This window comes from Monodelphis domestica, chromosome 2 (assembly GCF_027887165.1).
Source record: "Monodelphis domestica isolate mMonDom1 chromosome 2, mMonDom1.pri, whole genome shotgun sequence".
Classification (NCBI taxonomy): Eukaryota; Metazoa; Chordata; class Mammalia; order Didelphimorphia; family Didelphidae; genus Monodelphis; species Monodelphis domestica.
The window spans coordinates 125,498,737-125,521,406 of NC_077228.1; positions in this window are offsets into that span (position 1 = coordinate 125,498,737).

The window sequence follows — 22,670 nt, forward strand, 5'->3', positions numbered from 1 at the left end:
TATCTTCCCTTTATGATCTATATAGCTTGTAGGAACATGATTGTTTACATGTTTGTCATATCCATTAGAAAGTGAGCTTTTTGAAGGGAGAAACTGCTTTCCCTTTTGTATCCCCAATGTTTAGCACAATGCCCAGCACAAAGTAAAAGCTTAAACAATGATTTTGACTACAATTGAAAATAGGTATACTTATTCTAGTCAAATGTGCTGGTCAGTATCATATAATAGAATATATATAGTATAATAGAGTCCAAATTGATCAGGAATTCTCTACAGATGCTGGGGTTCTTTAGAGACTTATTTATTAGTGACATGGTAGCAATAGCAATCCGCCATGAACATTGCAGAGCCTCCTAAATGAGGACTGCAATCTCTCAAAAGAATATGGCTCACTTGTTCAAACATAAAAAACCAAATAGATGAAAGAAGTCTGCTGTTCCATTTTTGAGCTGGAGGGATAGTCATAGAATGGTATAAATATCTTAGGCAGATACTACAAAGGGATAATGAACTGGTTTTAAGCTTGAGTAGAAGGAAGAGAGAATTTGTGCAATGCTTTTAATGATCTAAAGTTCTCCCTGAAATATAGGTCCACATTTTTTATACCAATATTCTACCAGTTTTATTACACACACACACATACATGTATATATATATGATATACACAACATGGGAAAGCACAGTGTCCAATGAATTAAAGCTGTTAGTTACTGAGTGAGCAATTAGGAAGTGAATGATGGGCAGAAATAGGTTGAAAGATATTACTAACACTACAAGATGTAATGTATCATTATAGTTATGTGATCAGAAAGCGTAACCTAATAAGAATTCTATTGATAGTCACATGTCAAAAGATCCAGTCAATGCATTAATGAACATTTATTAAGTATTTACCATGTGCCAGATCCTGTGCTAAATGATGGGAATAGAAATAAAAGTAGAAAGAAAGATAGTCCCTGCCCCTCAAAGATCTTATATTCTAATGGGGGGAAATAGTACATAAAAAGAAGCTGATGTTAAATTTATTTGTGGTTGGACTCTGAATATATAATAGGTGGTCACCAGGGATTTAAATTTCTAAATCCCAAATGAATTACTAAAGTAAAATCAGTTTATGATAGTTTATTTACAATAGAGGGAAGATATTAAGGAGAGAGAGAAAGAGAAAGAGACAGACAGACAGACAGACAGACAGACAGACAGACAGACAGACAGACAGAAAGACTCTGGCTTCCTCTGAGCCAATTAGAAATTACTAAGAGATTCTCAAGACCATGGGCTTTTCCTGGAGGCTTCATGCCTCCAGAAAGGTGGGGTCACTAAGTCAGCTTTTCACTCACCAATGATAACTGTCTAAATGAAAAGAAGTCTGGGTGTCTGTCTTCTAGTTGCTCTTCAAGTGTCTGTCTCCAGTCTCTCCTCCGAGTCCAACTCTGAGTCAGCGATCCTTTATCCAACTCAAAACTCAAATCAGCTGGCCTTTTGTCCTCTTTTTAAAGAATCTTTTTCTCTTGTGTCACCTCCCCTAAATATCATATCTCCCAATTACAGCAGACACTTTACTCCAGGGCTGTCCACTCATTAGTTCTCATCTTCTTTGCTTAGATTATATCTTTTTGAGGTACTTAACACCTTTTCTGGTAAGTTCGCCTTTTGAGTTACTTAACACCTTTTTGTGGTTAAAATGGGTAGATGTACTTAAAATACTGAGTTATCACCTTTTTGTAGGTTAAAATCTAAAAATAGATTGTGAATTATAATTCTAGCTTCACTATAAAGGAAGAGCTAAGTACCTTCATTGTTACAATCAAGAGATTACAATTTTATCTTTACAATAAAGGAAGAGCTAAGTATATTCATTGTTATAATCAGGAGATCGCTAAATCCAAACTTCACACTGAAAAGGGGTGCACATGAAGGGCATGGTAGAGAAAGTCCAAAGTACAGCCAAGAGAAGACATAGTTGGTGCAGTACCTTAAATGAAGGCTCTGGGATGAGCCATCCAATGAGAGGGAAAGTAGAAAGGGAAGATGATACCTCCATTTAGTGAATTCCAGGAATGATTGACCAGAATGAAGAGATTTCTGGGACATGGTAGAGGAAGTTCAGTGCATCTAGGAGAGGAATGAAGATCCAGAAGAAGGTTCCCAGCATGTTAATTTGTATCCATGTGGATGATTCATAGAAGGACATAAATGCTATACTCTGTGATTAAAAAGTGAATGGGCTATGATCTGTGCCACAGGAGGGAATATTCATATCAACAAGATCATGAATTTACTAAGGTATTAAAGTTCTTCATAATAATTCTGGTGAGGCAAGTAGGATAAGCAATATTTTCATTTGATAGAATAAGGAAACTGAAACTTGGGGAAATTAAGGATATGGCCGTATGGCCAATATGTATCAGCATGAGGTTTGAACTCATATCTCTTAGTTACAAATCCACCATTCATACAGTCACTCACTGTATGACACTGTATGACAATCAAGTTACCCTAAAATACAAATGGAGGAAATGAGGAAGGCAGGACTTAGGGGGAGCACTTACAGCTGAGTCAGTTCTGAAGACAGCTCAAATAGAGAAGTCTGAAACATAAGAGTAGTAGTGTCAAATACTAGTTTAAAATAATAAAAAATAAAAAATAGGAAAAAAATAAAAAATAGGAAAATAAAAGATTTATAGAGAAAGAGATGAATCCCCTCAAAATGAAGGAACTTTTTGGTTTCCTTTTCTTTTTAACCCCAGATACCTATAATTGTAAACATCAAAATGCATAAGTATGAAGACTAGAATACTAGTTTTCATAAAGAACTTTTTATGGGTAGCTAATTAGAGCAATGGATAGAGCTCTGGGACTGGAATCAGGAAGACCTGAGTTCAAATCCAACCTCAGAAACTTACTAGCTAGGTGACCCTGCGCAAGTCACTTAACTTCTATTTACCTCAATTTCCTCAACTGTAAAATGGGGATAATTATAACACTTACCTTGCAAAATTGTTGTGAGGTAATATTTGTAAAAAGGGTTAGCACAGTTCCTGGCTCATAGTAGATTTCTGTAAATGTTCCTTATCCCCCTTTCCTACTAGATAGAGCTACTTTGGAGAGTATTTAGGGAATTTTCTTTGTAAGGTTTTTCCTGAAAATCAGTAGTGGTCAGATTGGCCTTACCTTCTATTGCCATGACTATCAAACTAGAGGAGATCGTTGTTGTTTTTTTTTCCCTCTGGAAATCCCAGTTATAGAAGTTATCTCTCAGAATCAGAGCTATAGATAGATTGGGGCCAATGGAGTTTTGCCCCAGGGTAGGAAGCTTAGATGGGGGCCACTGATCACTGAGTATTCTCTTTTCCACCATCAGCCACTCACCAGCAATGTAGCCTCATCTTGAGGGGGTTTTCTCCTCTCTTAGAGCAACAAAGTGTCACATATTTAACGCAATAAAAGAAAATACATCAAAACCGATAATATTGCTTTTTTAAAGTTAAGTTAAAAATGTTGTCCACATGGATCCTTATGTATGGATTAATAAATAGACCAAGTTTCTATGAGATCAACACCATTGGGTTGGAGCACTAATTGCTGAAGTCACTCATTCAAGACTAAACCATCAGCATATGTTAAGAGGTAGAATTTGAATATAGTTTGTTCAGACTCTGAGGCTATTGAATTGAATTGGTGCATATCATTCAATAAACATTTATTAAGTGCCTACAATATATTGATCATTTAAAAAAGAGACAAAAGACAGTCCTTGCTTTCAAGGAGTTTACAATCTAATGGGAAAGGCAACAAGCTAACAAATACATACAAAGCAAGCAATATACAGGATGAAATAACTGTGAGAAAACCCTAGAATTAAAAGTATGTGTATCTTTGCTGTTTTTGGAACATTATGCCATGCTTTCACTATAAATATGGTACTTATTATTATTTATCAGTCTAGAAACCTTAATATATCTCAGGGCACACCTTCCCCCTATCAAACTTATCTTGGTTGACCCCTGTCACTTGTCTCATGTGCAAAAATTCCTAGCTGTGACTCTTTTTGGAAGCTCAGTTTCCCAGACAATCTCACCCATCAATCTTGTGGCTGGAGCATTTGTCTCATTGTGAAGGCAGAAATACTCGTCTTTTTTGGAGTTTGTGTCTTCTTTCTCTGACTCTGTTATGACCTGTATGTCAGGAAAGATTTGACTAGCTTTGCTAATCTTGTTGATTATTAGTTTTACTAGAGATATTTACAAAGGATTCCAAGTTGGGGTGTGTATGAGATATTAGGGGCCAACGTGATAAACCATGCCAATGAAGGATACAATCCCAACTGTTATATGCTCTGAAAATGTCTCCCTGCTTGAGGCTATGAGATGTTAGCATTGCTTTCTTGGTAAAACACCAAGAAACATCGAACAGTTTTAAATGAATAAAACTGTAGAAAACATTGTTCTAAATGTAGCCTTGCTTCAGGAAAAACATTTGTCTGTCAGAGCCAAATTGTACTCTTAATTTAATGAGCACTCACAGATTGCTGAGCCTATCAGGTGGATGAAAGAAAGACTTGATAAAGGCAAAAAATGAACTACATCATTTTGACAAGTGGCCCTTTATTTAGAGTGAAAACTTAGGCGCCAGCAAGGGCAGGAGGTAGAGTAGGATAAGAGAATAAATACTGGATTTGAGTTCAGAAGTTCTGTGAACAATTTCTGGCTGTTTCAGTATAACCCCTGTGACTTTGGGCCACATCTTTGGCTCTTAGTTATTCATCTGTAAAATGAAAGGGTTGGTGGGGGCAGCTGGGTAGCTCAGTGGATTGAGAGCCGGGCCTAGAGACAGGAGGTCCTGGGTTCAAATTTGGCCTCAGACACTTCCCAGCTGTGTGACCCTGGGCAAGTCACTTGACCCCCATTGCCTAGCCCTTACCACTCTTCTGCCTTGGAGCCAATACACTGTATTGACTCCAAGACGGAAGGTAAGGGTTTAAAAAAAATAAAATGAAGGGGTTGGATTAGATGACCTCTAAACTCACTTCTGCCTCTACATCTAGAATGATAATAAAGTTAAGAGGTTAAAAAAATTACACCTGAAGTTATTGCTAAAATGAGTCTCTTCCCAGAAATATCATTTGCTGTCTCTGATCATAGTGAATCCATTCAAGAAAAATTCCTGTCTTCATCTGAACTAAACTCCATCTAGTTATTTTCCAAGTTCATCTCATCTTGCTTTATCTAAGGAGCTTTCTTGGAAGCAACCAGAAGAAGATGAGCAATTCCAGTGGGCCCTCACAAAAGGAGATTCCCCCTCAACAAACACAGATTTTATTCTTAAAGTAGTTACTAGTGATTTTTGGCATGCCTTTACAAAAACAGAAATGATACACATACATTTAATTCTAGGGCTTTCTCTCAGTTATTTCATCCTGTATATTGCTTGCTTTTTATGTATTTGTTTGCTTGTTGTCTTTCCCATTAGAATGTAAACTCCTTGAGGGCAAGGACTGACTTTTGTCTCTTTTTTAAGTGATCAACATATAGTAGGTGTAAAAAGGGAGATTTGAACCCTAAGACTTCAATCCCCAGAAGCCCTTGGTATTTCCCAGAATTCCCTATAATCTCACCTGGGATTCCATCTAGGCAAGATCACAATTAGTATTTTAACTGGCAGTAACGCCTGCCTCGCCCTCTTCTATCCTCTTCTTGCTCTTCTAGGCTCTCTATGCTCGGCCATTGAAATGATGTAGTAAGTAAGCTTTGAATGGACTGATCAGCCCTGGGCAATCAGCCCTTGTATCCTTGATTTCTAATAATTCTTAATAAACCTCATAAATATAATATTTTTATTACTAGAGACTAAATTTAATTTTTACAGATGGCAACCACAAGATTGGATGAGAACTTCTCAATTTTTTTTAAAGATAACCTAGATAATTTTTTAAGCCACATTTCTTCAAGGCCTTTCAGCAAAGCCTCTTGATTCAGCTTGCTCCTGCTGCCTGCTTGCCTCCAAGCCAGATTACCCCAGGCCAGCCCCAGGACCCAGGTTGCTGGTCACTGCCCCTTGTGTCTTCAGAATCAAAAACCAGCTGGTAAAAAAAAAAACAGGGGTGATTTTTCCTTAGGCTACAATTAGCCTCCACATAGCAGGGGATCATGGGGTGGGGTGGGGGGAGAATGAGGAGAAGGAAGAGACTTTTTCAAACAGGAAGTATGGTGTATTCTATGAGAGAGCAGTGCATTTCCTCTTTCAAAGGATGTTTTTTTCATGACTGCACTGATTCTTTTATTTATCTCACCTGAGATTCGGGAGAGAAATTCCTCTCCCTGCAATTCTTTGGCCCAATTAGAGATTCCAAAAACCCACCCTCACTCTGGGGGAGCAGCTCAGTGGCTCAGTGGATTGAGAGCCAGGCCTAGAGACAGAGGTCCTGGATTAAAATCTGGCCTCAGACACTTCCTAGCTGTGTGACCCTGGGCAAGTCACTTGACCCCCATTGCCTACCATTACCAATCTTCTGCCTTGGAACCAATTCCATAGTTCTGACAATAGGCATCTCAATGGATAAAAAAAAAATCAATGAACTTTAAAGAGATTGGAGGTTATATTTTTAAGACTTTTCAGCTCCAATGCTTTAGACAAATCTCTGTATTTTATTGCATTTTGCTGATTGTTTTGTTTAAGATTTAATTTTGTTGGTTTTAAGTTCATATATTAATACATTCAATACTATTCTGATACACTGAATCATTTTAATGTACTGGGTTTTAACTACTGTTATATTCTGTTGATTTTCCCCTATAACTATACTGAACAAATATTATTGAATAAGCCCATATATTTAAAAAAACGGACTTTTTTCTATTTTTGACTTTGTAAATTGTCACATAGAGGATAGATGGACTTCATCAAAGAGGTTACAATTGTATAACAACCTCTGAAATTTTTAATGAGCTAAATATCTCAAATTGATTTTAATGGGTCTTTAGACATGATTTTTAGATTTCCCTCCCAACAACTCTGGTCATTTTACCTGCCTCTAACAGGAGGTAAGGTCCATTTTAGTAGCTGAAGTGAAATACAATTATAATCCCCACCTCCCACATCTATAAAAAATGTGAATGGATGGGACATCACCATCTCATATCAAAGGAGCTGGGAAGTTAATCCCAGGGCATAGTACCCCTGTATGACTCCCCAAAAAAGGAGCATCTCTCATTTATAACTCTTCAGCTCACTTTACTTCCACCAGAATGATATCTAGATTTCTTGATGATGTTTTAGACCCAAATAAGTTTTACTTTGTTTAAAAATATGTTTGCCAATGTTGAAAGATTTGCTATGTCTGCAAAAATTTGTGACAAATATCCATCAGATCATAGGTTCTTTAAAGATCATACAACAACTTATGTAAAATATGATAGTGGTTTTGTTTGCTATTGTTGGGGGGAATGTAAAAATGGAGATTTGAATCCTAGACTTCAATCCCTAGAAGTCCTTGGTATTTCCCAGAATTCCCTATAATCTCACCTGAGTCTCCATCTAGGCAAGATCACAGTTAGTATTTTAACTGACAGTAATGCCTCCCTCGCCCTCTTCTATGCTCTTCTTGCTCATCTAGGCTCTCTCTGCTTGGCCATTGCAATGATGTAGTAAGCTTTGAATGGACTAATCAGCCCTGGGCACAAACGTGGTTATTATTTTGTACCTTGATTTCTAATAATCCTTAATAAACTTCATAAAGTATAATATTTTTACTACTAGAACCTAAATTTATTTTTTACACAGGCACTTAATAAATGTTTATTGAGTGAGTGATACACACCAATTCAATTCAGCAAATATTTATTAAGCACTTAATAAGTGTCAGGCAGTAATTGTGTATTTTCATTATTACATAACCTAAGCACTGTGGTTACAAAAAAGAAATAAAAAGGATCTTTACCCTCAAACTGCTTACAATCTAACAAAAATCAAAAGTTTTTAGCAAACTTAAGGCAATTCTTCCTGTTATCTAATCATTGAAGGTGATTTATAATGAGTAGGAATGATTCTAGGTGTAGCAGCCCACAACTATGTGTGGACAAGGGAAATAATTAAAATGTAAAGATTGTCTTAGGAGAGCGCATACTCAGTCTTGCGCATGGCAAGAAAGACACTAAACTTTGATCCCCACAGGTTTCTTTGTTCTCACCAGGCTGAAAAAGGATCCGCCTTTATCTTGTCAGGATTTATATCTGTACCATTGACAATCCACTATGTCTCCTAATATGCATTATGTATCTTTGCATATGAATGTTAATAAAAGATGAGCCACACAGGGCCAGCCCACTCACTTTCCTTTCTTCCTTCCTTATTTTCATTCCTTCCACTTATCTCTCTTGGAGCGCAGGCCATGCTCTGCTTTTCTTATGTAGTTTCTTTTGTCTCTCTGAGGCACCTTTCCTGCTCTACCCCCTAACCAGGAGCCTTAACAGTCCATACTTAAAGCGAGGCTTTATGGGACTGGGCTTTGCTCTTTACCAATCTCTGAACACAGTTCTGATTCCCATGGTGTTGTTTTATAGTCACTTCATGGTCTCCGGTCCTTGGGAAATGAGGGACTGGCTGAGCTACATCTGTGGGGTTATATTATCACATATGATTCGGTGTCTGATTCTTTCTTCCATCCCTCCCAACTTCAGATCCTTTCCCCCAAGTGATAAACTCCTATCTTTCCTTTCTTGGGGGGACTGCTGGTGGTCTTCCTCACTAGGGAAGCTGATCATACTAATTTTATATATATTTTCATCTGTAGGTCTTGTGTTCTCCATATTGAACTTAAGCTCCCTGAAAGCAGGAAGTGTCTCATTTTTGCCTTTTTATCATCAATATCTAGCATAGTTTACTTTGAAAAAACACAGAACTATTAAATAGTCAGAAAAATCACTCTTTTATCAAGGAAAAGGGATTCAGTGTAATAGTTGGCCTCCTCCACACAGAGCTAAGTGCTAACAACCACACAGAATCTGAGGACTGAACTCTGGATGCTCTGGACACTGACCCCTGGGAGAGCCAACCATGCTAGATTGACAACTCCAAAGAACAAAAAAAATTTGGGGAACCTATATACCATTTGGGGGAAATCCAGGTGATGGGAAAGATGATTGACATCCATATAGCTACAAAGAAAATAGGGGTGTTCCAACTGTACAGGTAGAATTCAATCACACTTGGGAAAGAATCATAGCTAGAGGATAGGGAGGATGGTTCCTGCCCAGGTCTGGGTCTTCTTGGGAAAGGGACTCTGATATTATAGGGTCCATTATTCAGTCTGAAATTGCTAGGCTGAAATTCCCTTCAGGATGGATTCTCAGAAGAACAAGGAACAAGTACAAGCTTTGGGGTCTCCAACTTACAAACCGGTCCTAAAACTTGAGGTTCATCAGATCATAGCAGGCTATAAGCTTGGGGTTTCTAGATTCCATGTTGACACAGGAATCAAAAACATATGTTTTGGAGCTACCAGTTATTACCTATGTGACCCTGGGTAAGTAAGTAAGTAAGTTACTCTTTTGTGCAGTAGGCAGTGTGTCAATCTCAAAAGCTAAAGGTACTGAGTTCAATCCTTGGAAGGAGGGTGTGATATATAGGGAGAGGCTTCTGGAGACAAGAAATGTCACTAGGTTTGGGCTTAGCCTCCAACTCAAGTGGATTGTCTTTCACCTTAGGGTCCACTATTCAGTCTGAAATTGCTAGCTTGAGATTCCCCTCAGGGTGGACTTCCAAAGGAACAGGGAACAAGTATAAGCTTTGGGGTCTCCAACTTACAAGTTAGTTCTAAAACTTGGGGTTCATCAGATCTTATGAGGCTACAAGTTTGGGGTTTCTAGATTCCATGTTGACAGTGGCATCCTTAATGTTTCATTATTTCTTTCCTGTTTACCTGTTCCCCTCCCTTGCCCCCAACCCACCTCTATTTCTGCCTCCATATCCAATATGCTGCCAAGACCTTTTGATTACACCTTTGTAATATTTTTCAAATATGCTCCTTTCTCTCCTCTGATACTATCACCATTCGGGTACAGTCTTCTATTACTTCCTACTTGTTTTGTTGCAATAAACTGCTAGTTGGTCTACCCATTACAAGTCTCTCTCCATTCCAGGACATCCTTAACTTAGCAGTCAAAGTTATCTTCCTAAAAGCATAAGTCTGACCATGTTACTTCCCATCCCATATACATATCAATCCCAGTGGCTTCCAGTCATCTCCAGGATCAAAACCATAATCCTTTGTTTCTTATTCAGAGCCTTTCATAATGTACCTCCCCACTTCTAGCCTTTTGAGATGTCTCTCAACTCAGGAGTACTCTTATCTCCTGACCTACCTGGTTTCCTTCAAGACCAGCTAAAATCCCAACTTTAGTATGCTTTTCTGATCTTTAGTTCGATTTCCCTCCCTTTGTTGGTTATTTCTATTAATTACATAAATACTTTCTATATACATATTTGTACATATGCATGCATAAGTATGTATGTACATAATCTATTCATATAAAATATGTATCTATAATAGTTGTTTGCATTTTGTCAACCCCCAATATATTGTGAGATCCTTGAAAGAAGAGACTATCTTTTACCTTTTTTTTTTGTATCACAAGGACTTAGCACAGTGCCTGGCATATGATAGGTACTTAATAAATATTTAGTAACTGAATGAAAATTATTGTCAGAAGGCACACTGTTTGGAGTTGAATTTATAAAAATAATATTAAAGTTTGTAATGAAAAGACTCTAGAAAGAGTTTCCAGGGACCTGTTGACTTCCCTTTCTGCTCCACAATTCTTAGAACTTTAGGTGGCAGAGCAATTCTCATTCAAAAAATAATAAAAAAAATGTGTCTGTTCGCCATTCTGTTGTAGAAGAAGATAGATAGTTTATGAGGGCTGGTAAGTGCATGGAAATTGATACTTTGATACAAGATGCAAATCTCTACCTTGAAATACTAATTCTTTAAAATATCCTCAAAGCATTCATACAAATAGGATGGAATTAGATTACAAATAAGAACTTCTCCTAAGGTCCTATTAGGCTGGTTTACTTGACATAGGTCATGTGGTCATGCAGCCTAAGATCTAAATCAAAGAAAAAGGCCCCCTGAGAGAGAAAGACAGACACACATACAGATATAGACACAGACACAGATAGGCAGAGAGAAACAGAGAGGTAAAGAGATAGAGACACACAGAGAGAGAAATAGAGATAGTAACAGAGAAAAGAGAATTATCTGTTTCCAAGATATTGCTCTACCTACTAGAAAAGAGAATATTTAATTTAGTCAATTAAGGATTTATTAAGTGCTAAGTATATGCTAGGTGCTGTGCTGGAAGATAGGGATATAAAGAATGAAACAAACAATCCTTACAAAAACTTCATATTCTAAGTAGGAAAGAATGAGGAAGAGACAAAAGGATAAATTTAGTATATACAAAATACATATAAAGGGAATGAATAAATGAATGAAGTATTTTTAAATTTGATCTTGCCTTCTGAAGACTGGATGCAAAAAAAAATAATCCCACTCTCCTCATTTTAGACTCTAGGGCAGTTCTAATGGTCATGTAGGTTAGGTGGCACAGGAAATAGAATGCTAGGCCTAGAGTCAGGAAGACCTGAGTTCAAATCTGTATTAAGCTACTTAGTAGCTATATGAACCTGAACAAGTCATTTGACCCTGTTTGCCTTCATTTCCTCATCTATAAAATGAGTTGGAGAAGGAAATGGCAAGCTGCTCTAGTATCTTTGACAAGAAAATCACAAATGGGATCATGAAGGATCCGACATGACTGAAATGACTGAGCAACAACTCCCTTGAAAGGGTCAGGCATGAGACTGAGGAGTTCTAACCCCAGTTCTATTACTAGAAACTGATTTCCTCAGTTTTGCCAAATATCTGTATCCTTCCCCCTTTCCCAAGACACTTTATTCTCTCTGTAGGTAATAAGGTTGGGAATGGGAGGAAAAGGAAAGAGAGTGGACTCTTATGCCATTCCAAATAGATATAAGGCATTGAGGTATCAATGGATAATAACAATATTGTCAAAAACAATTCAACAGGCAGAGCATGAAAGAGTATGACTTTTTACTGGCATCCCAATAGCTGAAGCTAGGGATTTTGTTGTTGTTATTTTAATGAACACACAGTTCATTAGGATTTGAACTGCCGAGAAGGGAAGGAAAGATAAAGCCTTTGTTGGTTTCATTGTTAAATCAAAAACTAGTTGAAATGCCATTGAATCTCTAGAGGGTACAACTACTCATGCCCAACAAGGGATTAATGAGGCATTTAAATTGTATTAACCAGGGGCTATACTTTCAGTGAGCCATAATGGAGGCCAAAGCTGTGTAGGACCCACTGGAAAACTTGAAAATCCTAAAATATTTCATGGAAACCACAACTAGAAGTTTCATGGAAACTAAGACCCCAAACAAAGATTGGCACAAATAAAGAAAGCAGTTAGGCACAAAGAACTTCAGGAAGGCATTTGGTCACAGGAGACCTACCAGCTGGGATCTCTCAAGAGTCAAAGGAGGTGAGCAAATTGAATTGGTGGAGCATGTACTCTGGTTGAGCAAATACTATCCTTAAAGGAAGGAAGGAATCATCACACTGCCTAAAACAGGAGAGAACCAGGACAGTGTGCTAAATACATTGAATGTCTCTACTAAATGTCAGTGCTAAACTGTGAATCTGGCAATCTCATACCTAGACCTCAGTTAACATTTTCTCTAATTCCCCAGTAGACAGTTTGTCCTAGTTGGCAACATCCTCAGAAGAGACCCAGAAACACACTATCAATTCAGCTAGGAAATCCCCAGAAAAGATATTCACAGAGAAAATAATGTCCAAGCCGGACTTGAAGGGAGTAGCTAATATCAGTGGGCCTCCCATAGCAGCTTAGATGGAGGAAAGCCAGACAGACATGGGTCCATTTGCATAGACAACAATTTATCATGTCATTGGTAGAAATAGGCTGTTCAAAGGCATAGCTTGGACAGAGTGACTAGCAACAGAGTTCATGGCAGCTCAAGCATATAGTAAATCAAAGGGCTATTAGGTATGTAATAAGCAAAAGCCACAGTAATACAAGGTGCCAACTTAAGAAAGAGCCAAAGAATGACAGAGCACTAAAAAGTCCAATTATGTAAAATAATAGACCCCATTGGCCAGATGGCAGCTCTTAGGCCATTGGAGTTCCCTACAACATCCAGTCAGGGCCAAGCATTTAAACCTGACTCCATCTTATTTTATACTGCTCCCTACAGGGAGTTTCTAGACACAGAACATCAGGCATGAGTTGCTATAACTATAAAGCCATTGACTAGTTCAAGACTTTTACTTAATCTGCTGGGAGGAAAGGAACGAGAAGAAAGGAGGGAATTGGATTGTGATCAGTTTCAGACCAGTCCAAATGAGTGGAACAGAATTTGAAAGATTACTACAACTCATCGAACTAAATATGCTGCAGAGCCTTCTGTGACTTCTTGGTTCCTGGCCAAAAGTGTTCTTCATAGTTTCCAAGGGAGAATCTAGGCAGCACACTGGAGAGAACATTGGTTCTGGAGTAATTAAAAGTCATCTTCTTGAGTTCAAATCTGGTTTCGGAAACTTACTTGCTGTGTGATCCTGGGCAAGTTACTTAACTCTGTTTACCTCATCTGTCATATGAGCTAAAGGAAGAAATGACAAGTCCCAAAAGGGATCATGATGAGTGAGGCACGACTGAAATGACTCAACAGCAGTAGTTTCTTAGGTTCCTTTTAACCTACCAGCAATCTACTGTAATAGAAGGATTTGAGAAGGGAACAGGGGGAATGGAAAGAGAGAGGGAAATGCGGAGAGAGGGAGAGAGAAGATTCTTCTTCCCCTCTCTTTTTCTGGGAGAGAGGTAGCCAAGTCTTGTCCCTTTGACAGAGGGAATATGTCTCTTCAAAGAATAGTTCTGGGAGATGGAGGACACCCACTGTCATTTCCCTTCAGAAACCTGGGGTCACCCCACTATCAAGGAGAGATATTGTTCCTTGGCAGTTATGTGATTCTCCCCAAATCTTCTGTTCCCTTTCCTAGCATCAGAAACCAACCAGACCTAATTCTAAAGTAGTAAACAGTTTCTTTGGGTACACATGGAAGGAGAGGTAGGGGTGTCAGGCAAGGAAAGTGGGGAGTAGGAAACCCTAACACTGGTCCCCTCTGGCAGACTATCCCCCCAAGTTCTCGGGGTTGAAGGGTGAGTGCTTAAACCCTCTTCCGGCCAGCTGCTGGTTGATCCCTATTCCTCAGCTAACTAGCTTTTAATTCAGGAGTCTAGGAACAGGTCAGAGAGAGATAGAGAAATCTCAAGGAAAGATCTGGATGTCTCTGACCAGCATGAGTCCAAATCCAAAACTCCCTTTAGAATTCAGGTAGTTGTTCTTGAAGAGTCCTAGTGGAGGTCTTTTTGGGTCCCAGAAGGAGTAACAGGTTCCATACAGATGGGCTCTTTCTCAGCTTCCAGGAAAACCTCCTTTCCTCCTCCACCTCCCAGGCTGGAAGGCCATTGACAGTTGGAGCTTCTCTCTAAGAACTTTAACCCATGAACTATGTAGAATAAAGAACTTCAAGGAACAGGTCACATAATATGAAGTGCCATTCAAATTAACTTCACATTAAGGACACGCATGCAACGTGCACACAACTCCAGGACAAGACAGGAAAAGATAGACCAGATCAGTCAACATGTGAAGAGGATCCATTAGCAGGGAGTAAGTATGTATATGTCACAAAACATATTTAGAACATAACCATTAAACACACTGATTTAGGGGCCCTGTCATAAATAAGCAAGACCCATAATACTGAAAAATGTATATACTTGTAAATAAAGTTCTTGCAAGACTCAAACAGGTAGAAAGGAACTAGAAAAAAAAAACTTTTCTGCCTGCTTGACTCCAAAGCAGAACTCATGTATATATGTAATATGTATCATATGTAATTATTGTACAGTAAACATACATGCACATAATGTAAATTTTAGTTCACTAACATACTAACATAGATTAGGAATCAGACTAACACTCTTAACAAAACCGAGGCCGGGGAGAGAGCAAAGAGAAGGGAAGTTCAAAGCTTGGAGAGCCAGCGACAGAAAGAATAGGGCACATAATAGAGACAACTTAAATATCTTAAAATGTTAAATAAGTTGTAATAGCTAGAGAAGTGAAGAAAACATAGGACAACCTAAGAGTTAGAAAAATGTTACCATAGTTTAGAGCTTTTTATTACATTTTTTACTTACATTTATATTACATAATAAATTACATTTATTACAACAATATTAAGATGTTGCCAAATAGTTTAAAATCAAATCACTATTGTTGCGTATTGTTCTGGGACATTGTTAGTATGAACTATTTTATTCAAATGTATCAACCCCTTGTAACAAAACCACACCTACCCCAGATATTTTCCAAGAACCTTGTCTTAGTGTAGGCTTAGGTAGCTATGGTGATATATATATATATATATATATATATATATATATGATATAACATATAAGATATAGTTGAAGGAAAAGCCAACCTTATTTCTCAGTGTTTCTCTATGTGCTCCCTCTGCCCTAAATAGGCAGCCATCCTCATTATTTCATGAAGGTATAATGCTCATTTTCATCACTCTGCCTTCATCCAGGCTATTCTCTTCAGCTGGAATGTTCTTTCTATTCTTCTGCAGAGGATGAGTTGCTAGAGTGTTAGAACTGGAGTCAGAAAGTCCCAGGTTCAAAGCCTGTGCTTGGTACTAAGTAGTTGTGATTATGGATGAATCACTTAAATTCTCTGAGTTTCTGTTTCTTAATATAGAAAATAGAGGTGATGATAATACTTCTAGTACCTATCTATAAGAATATGTGTGTTATGTGAATGCTAGGTATTATTCTTGTTATTTTTATTATAATAATTTAAAAGATTACTTAAAAGATAACTAATCTAACTACATATGCTGCTGAGCCTTCTGCAACCTCTTGGTTTCTGTCCAAACTGCCCTCAAGAGTTTCCAAGAGGGCATCTAGGTGGCCTCCCACAGTCATTTTAATTTTTTAATAGTCATTTTAATTTTTACTTGCTTATTCTAATTCTACTCATTCTTCCTGGTCCAGTATTGGTCTTAACTTTATTCTTGAAGTCTTTTTTGAGGATTCTAATGCTACTACTTTCAGTGTGGACCAGAACAATATATTCATATTATTTAATTGTTTTGTGTGTACTACATTGAATCCCCAACTAGATTATAGATTTCATAAAGGCATGGACACAATCTCATATTTTTTCAATCTCTCTCTTGTACCTAGCTCAATAATGAGTAGATTGTAGGTGCTCTAGGTATTTTCTGACTGATTAATTGATGAAGAGTTTCCTAAAATTCTGGTCATTTATTCATAAGCATTAAGATTAAATGACTCCCTGAAAATTAAATCAATCTAATATCTGATCCCAAAGCTGAGTCATCATTATTAGATTTAATGATAAGGACATTTTCAAGACTTAAAAATGTTTATCATTCATAGCAATAATATTATTACATATAATAATCATGGATCAGATTTATATAATGCTTTCAGATTGCCAAATGACTTGGCATACATTATCCTATTCAATCAGCACAATAGCCCTATGCAGTACATATTATTGTTATCCCCATTTTACAGATAGGGATAATAATCTTAAAAGGAAAGAATGTTCTACATAAAATAAGAATAGTTTCTGAGCAAAATAATTGCTGGCAACTGACATCAACTTTTGGTTAAGTATTTTACCCCTTGTGATCCTTCAGAAGAAAGAGGTAGAACTCTCTAAGAATTATAATATATTAGAGTCGAGGGACATGCAGTCTAATATCTATCTCAGTGGAGAGAGTATTAGGCTTGGAGTGAGTTCAAATACTACCTCAGACACTTATCAGTTATGTGTTTCTGGGTAAGCCACTTAAGTTCTCTAAACTTCAGTTTTTTCTTATGTAAAATGGGGATAAAAAACAGTGCTCAAAAACCCTGTTACCCTACAGAGTTGATATGTGGATTAGATGAGATAAATATGTAAAGTGCTTTGCAAACCTTAAAGTACTATATAAATAATGGTTATTCTTCAAATATTTTCACCTACTTTCCCTCAGTTTCTCAGGTGAGAAATTCATCACTTCTAGAGGCAATCAATTTCATTTCATTGTTAGAAAGATGCTCTAAATTCAACGCCTTATAACTCCTACCCATTGGAAATACAAATGAAAGCTACTGTGAGATTTCATGTCATACCCTCTAATTGTCAAAATTGACAGAAAAGAAAATGTTAAATGTTCAAGGGGCTGGGGTAAAAAAGGTAGCTGTGATAGGTCTAACCATTCTGGAAAGCAATTTGAGACTGTATACCCTAAATTGCTAAATTCTGCATACCCTTTGACCCAGTAATGCGATTACAAGGTTTATACTCCAAAACTCATCAAAGAGGAAAAGGACCTATATTTTTGGCAGGTTGCAGTGGCAAAGAATTGGAACTTGAAGAGATATTAATATTTGAACATATTATAGCATATGAATCAATGGAATTTTACAGTTCTGTTCTTTAAGAAATATAAATGAATTGAGGGAATTGGGACAGCAAGTGGTAGTAGAAATTGAGTGAACCACACTTACATCATATTGTGACTCAATTCTGGAGCTAGCTCAGTTTTTTTTTTTCATTCAATTATGGGTCTAGTCCAATTTTTGTTCTATGAGAAAACTTTATTAAATTGTGTGAATTGTGAAAGGACTTGGTTGTATTGTTTGAATCTACCCCTGCATGGTGGAGAGGTTGAACCACCTCTACTTGTTGCTTGGAAAACCTTAACTAAAGACCAGATTATGCTAATCAAAGACCCAGTCAGATCCAAAGATTGATGCAAGGAGTATCTCACAAATGTACATCTCAAGTAATTCATTCATCTTATCTGAAAATGGGCCCTATGCTGTTCAATTAGTTATTGCTTCTGTGTTCCTTTAATTGTACACAGAAACTTGGGGGAATGGGCATAGTTTTTTTTTCTTATTTCAGAGAATTGTACTTTTCACTCTCTCCCTTCCATCTTGGAAAGTCCCTGATCTTTTTTCCAATTAGCAATCAGATTACCTAATGTATCTCGGTTAATTGTTTCCTTTTAATTCATTGGTCTTATTTAATTGTTTTAATGTATATAAAAGTCTTTCTCCCCTTGAATTTGGGGTCCAGCTCTAGGCTGAGAAGGACTGGTCCTGATTTGTTATTCAATGGGCATGTACTGTTTGATAAATTGGAAGCTCAAACCTTTGTTTCCTCAGTCATTTTATTTTTCACCTGCCACAAATGACAAATAGCAAGGTTTTAGAGGAATCTGTATGAACTGATAGAGAATGAAGTGAAGTGAATCATGAGAACAATATATATAATAAACACAACATTGTAAAGAAAAACAACTTTGAAAGACTTAAAACCTCAATGACCAATCATAATTTCAGGGGAATATTGACATATTTCCCTCCTCTTAAAAGGAGGCCATTGTCTCAGGGGCAGAATGATATATATATATATATATATATATATATATATATATATATATTGGGATCTATAATCATGTGAAAATTTTTTCTTTAATGATAAATATATAGTTATTACAAGGGATTCTCCCTTTCCCCCTTTTTTTCAAGAGAGGGGAGTAGGCAGGATTTCTACTTACTGATCCTAGTTCTAGTTCTGCCCATTGGGATCAAGCAGAAAAAGAATCTTTCTTTTAAAAGCCTAAAATTGTTAATAATTTTTCCACTGTCTGCCCCATAATGCTATTGACTCATATGAAACTTCCAAACCAAAATTCCAAAATTCTGGGTTCATTTTTCATATGAACAGTTCTCTAAACAGGTTCTTCTTGTCTTATAATTATATACTTGGTATTATGAACTTACATGCAGGACTTTACTTTTATCTCTCCCTCCCCCAAATTACCTTCATATATTCAGTTCTTTATTCCACCCTGTAAAGAACTTGTTAAAATTAGCAATCCTTCCTAGAATTGTATCATCTAAAAATTGAATTAACATGCCTCTTAGCTCTTATTCCAAGTCATTGATAAAATTGCTGACCAAAATAGGACCAAAGACAGAGTTAGGTAGCACTACTTGAGATCTCCTTCTAAGGTATAATTTAGTAATAAATGCTAATCTTTGGGAGCAGTTGTTCAACCAATAACCAAATGTCTAAGAAATAATAATTGACAATTATGTAGGACTTTAAGGTTTGCAAATTGCTTTACTTAATGTTATCTTATTTGGTCAGCCAACAGCCTTGCCAGGCTGGCCAAGCGGTCAAAAAAAAATAAACAAACAAACCCAAAACATTCTTTTAAGAGTTTACAATGTGCCAGTCACTGTGCTATGTGCTGGGGTTACAAATAAAAGCTAAAACAGTTCCAGTCCTCAAAGAGTTTATATTCTAAAGGGACAGAAATTTAAATAACTAGCTACATACAGTATGTACAAATGGAAGGTAATTCCAGAGGGATTATCTAGCAATAGGAAGTTGGGAGGTAGGAGTACAGAGAATATTGAGAGTAGATATTACAGAAAATGGGGATTTGAGGTGAATTTTCAAAGATGCCAGGGAAGTCAGGAGGCAAAGTGAGGATGAAGAGCTTTCTAGGCAAAGGAGACAGCCACTAAAAAAAGGCAAGTTAGGCAATGAAAGAGGAACAGTAAGAGGGCAAGTGTCATTGGATTAGAGAATGCAAAAGTGTAGGAAATGTGTGAAAGTTGGAAGGGGTGTCTATGAAAGACTTTAAAAGTAGGAAAAAATAAGTTTCATTATGGGAAAAGATCCTAGGGAAGTCAGGTAGACATTGAGGTTCACAGATCAACTTGAACAATCTTAGAGTTGACATTGGGCAGAAACAAAATGACTAAATTTCTGTGTCTCTGGCACATATAATTCATGTTTGTAATCTTAACACCCCACTCAAAGGGATCTCAAAAGCTTTTCATTTAAACTACAATTATTCTTTCGTCTGTTGGGAACTCAGTGTAAAGATGATGTCCTGTGTGCAAGGGGCAAGCTAGTTGAATATTAATTAATGAAGGCTTTTTAATATGCAAAAGATGAGGAGCAACAATCAGTTCTAAAGCCTTATATACTAAAGGCAAAATCATTGTTATTCCAAGAGGCATTATGAGGCCAAATGCAGGTTACAACTAGTTTCACAAATCTCCCATAATTATGAAACATGAAAGTTTAGGCTTCTCATTATCAAGACTGTATGGTGAATATAAAAAGAACTGTTGGATGGTGGGATGGGATAGCAATGGATAATACTAGAAAATAATGAAAGATGATGAATGGGATTTGTGGCCATTCATCTAGTTGGAAGTTGAAGGTTTTACTTCAGGCAAGTGTCATTTAACCCTTCTGTATCTGAATCTTTCCCAATGAAAGGAAGATTACAAAAAGTTAATAAGTCCCCACTCCCACACTTATCATTCTAGCCTTTATGAGTATAGGACACAACCAAGCTATGCAGTGAAAGCATTTAATATTATAATGTAAAAATAAAAAAAAACAAAATTTCAAATGCATTCTAAAAATATGATATTATTAATGATGGGGTAGTAAGGTCTATAAAAAATTCAAACTGAATTAGCAGCTGTTTGTTTTGCAGATTTACTTTTGAGGTTTTCTCTCCTTCACCCACCTAATTAAGCTATGTACCTATTTCTTCTAACTACTAATGCTCTGATAGGTTACATTAGCACTAATGTACAAGGATGGTGATGGGCAACCTTTTGTGCTTGGTGTGTCAAAATTCACCAAAAAACTGAGCATAACTCTGGTAGTGTGTCACTTCAAGAAAAAAACCATAATTTCATGACATTTATAGTTTAAATAACAAAAATGTATAATTGTAATATATAACTATATTTAATAAACTAAAAACTAATTATTTTACTTACCTACTTAGTGACTTCTTTGTTTATCTGTCAGTTGGTTTCTTTTGTTGGTCTTGATATTATTTAACTTGTGTGGGGTGCCATGACCTATGATAAGAGAAGGGGAGGGGGAATTCTTTAATTAACCTGCCTATTAGTGACTTTTTTGTTGCTGAATTTCACTGGCTAAATCTTCAGTTGAAGGTTGGTATTTTGTACACGTCAAGCCCAAGCAAGCGTTACTAACTTCATCTGTCAATCTGTTTCTTTTTTGGTTTTGATATTATTTAACGCTGAGAATAAGGTCTCACAAAAGTACGTAGGGGGGAAAATTGTGATTAAAGCCATTGCTATATTTTTCAGGGTGCTAAAAGTGTCTGGTAATCACTTCCAAGCACTCTTCTGTTGCAGGTGGCCTGGAGTCCTGCCCAGGCCTGGCCCTGTCCCACCCATCCCCAGCCAGCTAATGGGGGTCACCATGAGAACAACAGCTGCTGCTTGCCAGCCTGCCTGCTGGGGAGTGCACACTCCTTCCATGCCAGTGCTCCTTCTCCCTGTCCCTACAGGAGCCCCATGTGCCCCAACCACCTGGTGTATGCCACCTGCAGCTTGTTCCCCCCCAGAGCATGGAGCAGCCTCTCACCCCACCCCTCCCACCCACCCCCATGGCTGCTGGCACTGACTTCCTGAGCTCTGAGGCATGCTGAGCCCACATGTGGCCACATGTCATTGAAAATGACTACATGTGCCAGTGCTGACATGTGTGTCATAGGTTCACCATCACGGCACTAGGAGAAGGTAGGGTTAGCCAAAGTCAGTATGAGACCTTTGCCCTTTAAAGGTTTATAATTTAGTTTATAAATACGGTTTTTGTCTGGTACCCCTGTATTATCTTTCAGTCTCATAATTAAAAAAAACAAAACAATTCCATACTTTCAGATCTATTTGGTATACAGGAACACTATTAAGCAATTATTTATCTCTAGATGGACATAATAGATTGAAGATATCTTAATTTAGCCTACAAGAATAATACATTTAGCAAGCAGAAGTTTAAGGATCCATCTTTCCATGGAAAGAGTTGTATTCTGTTTACCAGACCATCTTAATTTGCTCTCTCAATTGAATTAATTGATTAGTTAATTAAGTGCTTAACACCATTTGTTACCTATGAATAGAATCACTAAACTTTGAATTAGCAAAAGTTTGTAAACAATGAAGGAGAAGCAAGAACATTTCTTTGAATTGCCTTAGAGATCTAGGTCATATCTCTAAGAAACAATTCAGTTCCATTCAGCCTGGGGAATAAGATTTTTAAAAAAGAGTAATTGAGTCTGCCTTCAAAGATCTTAGAGTCTGATAGACAGGATTAAAAAAATGTACACAAATGAAAACAAAAGTATTTAGGAGTGGTACAAATAGAATGACAGTTTTTAGACAAGATCATTTCTAGCTGGATGTCAGGAAAAACCTCAATGAAAGAAGTGGCATCCAAAGTAAGCCTTGTAGTCAGGAAAGGATTTCAGTATAGACAAATATTGGGGTGTAGTATTGTGGGGGTGAAGAGGTGCACCCCTGGGGTTCAGGAAGGATATCTTTTGCAAGAATGCAAGACTCCAAAACTTAGCTTAAAAATAAAATGAGGAATTTATTAATTTAGAGAGTAATGTTGAGAATGGC